The sequence below is a fragment of the Tetranychus urticae genome, unplaced genomic scaffold, assembly GCF_039701765.1.
Source record: "Tetranychus urticae isolate SD_2017Ah unplaced genomic scaffold, NJAU_TeUrti_SD_1.0 Scaffold_5, whole genome shotgun sequence".
Taxonomy (NCBI): domain Eukaryota; kingdom Metazoa; phylum Arthropoda; class Arachnida; order Trombidiformes; family Tetranychidae; genus Tetranychus; species Tetranychus urticae.
In genome coordinates, this window is record NW_028315837.1 from 589,100 (window position 1) to 593,579 (window position 4,480).

At 42.2% G+C, this 4,480-nt stretch overlaps 3 non-coding genes across 3 annotated transcripts in view; all 3 read right to left on the minus strand.

Annotated features, from left to right (window-relative positions):
- The window catches only part of LOC149092885 (large subunit ribosomal RNA), a 4,168-nt gene extending 3,184 nt beyond the window's left edge, over nt 1-984 (minus strand). Inside the window, exon 1 of the ribosomal RNA XR_016200598.1 lies at nt 1-984. This exon is cut by the window's left edge and continues 3,184 nt beyond it. This is a non-coding gene — a ribosomal RNA (large subunit ribosomal RNA).
- Nucleotides 985-1,460: 476 nt separating this feature from the next.
- Nucleotides 1,461-1,614, minus strand: LOC149092886 (5.8S ribosomal RNA). Its single transcript, XR_016200502.1, has one exon. It is a non-coding gene; the product is annotated as a 5.8S ribosomal RNA (ribosomal RNA).
- Nucleotides 1,615-2,101: 487 nt separating this feature from the next.
- LOC149092887 (small subunit ribosomal RNA) lies at nt 2,102-4,271 on the minus strand. The gene has a single exon (XR_016200530.1). It is a non-coding gene; the product is annotated as a small subunit ribosomal RNA (ribosomal RNA).
- Nucleotides 4,272-4,480: the final 209 nt, after the last annotated feature.

The following is a 4,480-nucleotide window of genomic DNA, read 5'->3' on the forward strand; positions in this document are numbered from 1 at the left end:
TTAACGTAAGCTTGCCACTTTTACCAACAAACCACCAAAAGCCAGCCAATCCATGAGTTGTTTCAACACCAGGTGAAGAAACAGACATCATCAACGAAAGACTAGTCGGATTCGTCAGAGCAGATGACAAGCATTGTTGACCCTGCATAAGCAGAGATTCATCTCCAATGTGACTGTGGTAACAGTTGCCAACACTAGCTCACAGGCTAAGTCTAACAACGCAAGGAATATTAGTAGCTGTGAAAACTAAATGCTGATTAGGTGTGTGTTTAGTACACCTTGCTGTTATCACTTGAACAAGAGTTTTGCACTCTCCTTCACATTGGTCGTGGTTTGAGCACGAGAGTTGAGAAAATGCACTCCTCATGCACATATTGCACTCCTCCTATCAATACCAAGATCCAAGGGCAGGCTAAAAGTTACCCCTTAACCTACTGATCTTGGAACGCTGTAAAGCATTCTTAGCACTGAATAGAAAAAGGCAACAATACACAAGAGGAGCTGAGTTCTCCTCTCAGCTACACTTCGTGGTTCTATCCGTTTCTCTACAAGCGGTTTCACGTCCTTTTGAACTCTCTCTTCAAAGTACTTTGCAACTTTCCCTCACGGTACTTGTTTGCTATCGATATTACCATCGTATTTAGTCTTAGGAGGAGTTTACCTCCTAATTTGGATTGCACTCTCAAGCAATCTGACTCTATCCGCGACTAAAGCCAGTAATCGATATTCCATTAACCAAGATCTGCCACCGGCCTAGAACCGTCTCTGGGAAGAGGGCCCTTGTCAGAGGGACTTGCAGATTTAGTTGAAATAATCGTGACTCTAGCCATTACGCAGCACCGCTTTCCACCTTTCAATGGAAAACCTTTGCGCCGGACTCATCCCTTTTCACTCGCCGTTACTCAGGGAATCTCATTTGATTTCTTTTCCTCCGCTGAATTATATGCTTAAATTCGGCGGGTAACCTCACCTGATCTGAGATCAAAAATATTGATTAAGTTGATTAATGTTTATTTGTGTTGTTTGCAAGCAAGCAACGTAAATCTACTTTAATGTTTGCACAAATTTTGCCTTTGCATTACTTCTTAGGTCTGCTTTAACAGAATGAAATAGCTACTATTTGTACGATTTATACAAGTGCAAGAAGATTCATCAGTTAACAGGTTAGTTGATCACCATAGTTATCTGCAATACGACTTTAGCGTCGTCAGATAGGCGACTAACCTTAGAATCTCATGCTAGTATCTATTCATATATACTGCTTGCAGAGATGAAATATGCATTGTACACAAAATTTATCATGTGAAACAAGTAGATTTGAGATTCTCCTTACTAAATTGCAACGAATTGCAATTAAGAAAAGGAATAAAACATCAAGATTCATGCATATAAATATACAATCCTCTCAAAACAATGCATATATGGTAGTATGCAAGTGTTTTGTTGATTATTTTACATCTCAACTCTCAGACAGATGTGACCTCGGAAAAGACCGAAAGCCGCAATGTGCGTTGGAAGCTCAAGTGCTCGGCGTGTCCTGCAATTCGCACCGATTATCGTAGCTAGCTACGTTCTTCATCGATTGGTAATTCGAGTGATCCACCGCTTGAAGATGTATCTTTGCCACCGTGGGACTTTTAATAAGTATCCTAAATCTGCATTGAGAGGGTTTGAAAACAATTGTATGCAGTTTATAAAAACCATAGTTGTCTTTACTTAGTTAGGCGAAGAAGTGTAAAACTTCCTTCTTTAAACCTTGCCGTCAGCATAAGCTGAAGACTTGAACAGGTACCAAGTATGTAGCAAGACAGGCTTTTCATTATAAACTACAATTGTTTTGCAAAAGAAATTATGGCTATCGTTAGATAACCCTCACTCTTTGTTGCATTGGATAATGAAAGATGGATGTATGAATGAACGAATGTAATGCAAATTAGAATCATGTTGCAATGGCTAAATGTTTGCAATAAACATTCACAATTGCGACTCTAATGCAAATACAATTCAATTGCATTCACCATATTAGCATCTACAATATCACTATGCAGAGTGTTTGATTGTTTGAAGGTTGTATTTCTCTTATAATAAGAGGGTAATACGTTAATGATCCTTCCGCAGGTTCACCTACGGAAACCTTGTTACGACTTTTACTTCCTCTAAATGATCAAGTTTGAACATCTTTCCAGCACAATCCGACCACTAGTTTCCCAATGGTCTGGATTGACCAGTCCGAAGTCCTCACTAAATCATTCAATCGGTAGTAGCGACGGGCGGTGTGTACAAAGGGCAGGGACGTAATCAACGCAAGCTAATGACTCACGCTTACTGGGAATTCCTCGTTCATGGGCAATAATTACAATGCCCAATCCCCATCACGAAATGGGTTCAAGCGGTTACCCACTCCTTTCGGAGCAGGAAACAGTATGCACGATGACCACTTCAGTGTAGCACGCGTGCGGCCCCGGACATCTAAGGGCATCACAGACCTGTTATTGCTCTGTTTCGTGCGGCTGCGAGCGCCGCTTGTCCCTCTAAGAAGTCCTTACAGTGCTACAGCATCCTTACCCTAGCCAATTCTGTAGGCTAATAGCAGCAGAGCCCTCAACAGCCGAAACCATCAAGAGATACTACCACCCACAGGTTGACTAAGGGGGAGTACTGCAGTGTAAACTGCAAGTCTATTTAGTAGGCTAGAGTCTCGTTCGTTATCGGAATTAACCAGACAAATCACTCCACCAACTAAGAACGGCCATGCACCACCACCCACTGAATCAAGAAAGAGCTCTCAATCTGTCAATCCTCTCAGTGTCCGGGCCGGGTGAGTTTTCCCGTGTTGAGTCAAATTAAGCCGCAAGCTCCACTCCTGGTGGTGCCCTTCCGTCAATTCCTTTAAGTTTCAGCTTTGCAACCATACTTCCCCCGGAACCCAAAAACTTTGGTTTCCCGGAAGCTTCCATTCGAGTCATGAAATTAGTTACTCAGAATGATCGCTGGTTGGCATCGTTTATGGTTAGAACTAGGGCGGTATCTGATCGCCTTCGAACCTCTAACTTTCGTTCTTGATTAATGAAAACATTCTTGGCAAATGCTTTCGCTGTAGTTTGTCTTGCGACGGTCCAAGAATTTCACCTCTAGCGCCGCAATACAAATGCCCCCGTCTGTCCCTCTTAATCATTACCTTGGATTCTTAAGACCAACAAAATAGAACCAAGGTCCTATTCCATTATTCCATGCAAGATCATTCAAGTTAAGGTAGTGGTACGCATCATATAGATGGTTGACCATACCGTTTTTAGGCACCTCTTTCGAGGTTTTGGACGCCTGCTTTGAGCACTCTGATTTTTTCAAGGTAAAAGTCTCGATCGCTTGAATCAACACTCGGTAAAGAGCATTGATAGCAAATATCGAGCAATTTTCTGTCTAAACACTATGAATGTAACCACCAGGAAAGAGGAATGAAGGTTCAAGCAAGCATCCGTAGACACAAGCAAGAAACCTAACATCACCATCTAACCCTTTAATCAGTGGACCCCATAGGTTCGACTGAAATCCAACTACGAGCTTTTTAACCGCAGCAACTTTAATATACGCTATTGGAGCTGGAATTACCGCGGCTGCTGGCACCAGACTTGCCCTCCAATAGATCCTCGTTAAAGGATTTAAATTGTACTCATTCCAATTACGGGGCCTCAATAGAGTCCCGTATTGTTATTTTTCGTCACTACATCCCCGTACTGGGATTGTGTAATTTGCGCGCCTGCTGCCTTCCTTAGATGTGGTAGCCGTTTCTCAGGCTCCCTCTCCGGAATCGAACCCTAATTCCCCGTTACCCGTTACAACCATGGTAGGCGCATAACCTACCATCGACAGTTGATAAGGCAGTTGCTTGAGGGATACATCGTCGGCTCAGAGGCCATACGATTTGCTCAGTTATTCAGAGTCATCACAAGAAATGCAACCGAAGTTGCTAAGATCCCCACTGCTAGTCCTTAGACAGCGACCGAAATCACTGAACAGGGTTCTAGGTGAATAAGAATCATTGGTCTTGTACTAATAAATGCGATCCTTCCGTCAGCAAGCTGAGGTTGGAACACTTGTTCATGTATTAGCTCTAGAATTACCACAGTTATCCATGTAAAAAAGAATATCCGAGGAACCGTAACTGATTTAATGAGCCATTCGCGGTTTCACTTTATAAACAGTATGTACTTAGACATGCATGGCTTAATCTTTGAGACAAGCATATGACTACTGGCAGGATCAACCAGGTAACTTGATGTTTTAGCAAAGTAAAATGCTAAACAAGTTGTTTTTGCAGCTATAAATACGATATCCTCAGCTAACAACCAGCAAGTGGATGCTAACTTTAACGAGGTATCGAGATTTATGTCGTGCATTAAGATAATTCTGCAGAAAACTCTTTAGAATACATCTTCTTCCACTAAAATGTGCAAGCACATCTAGCAGGAGTAACCATTGC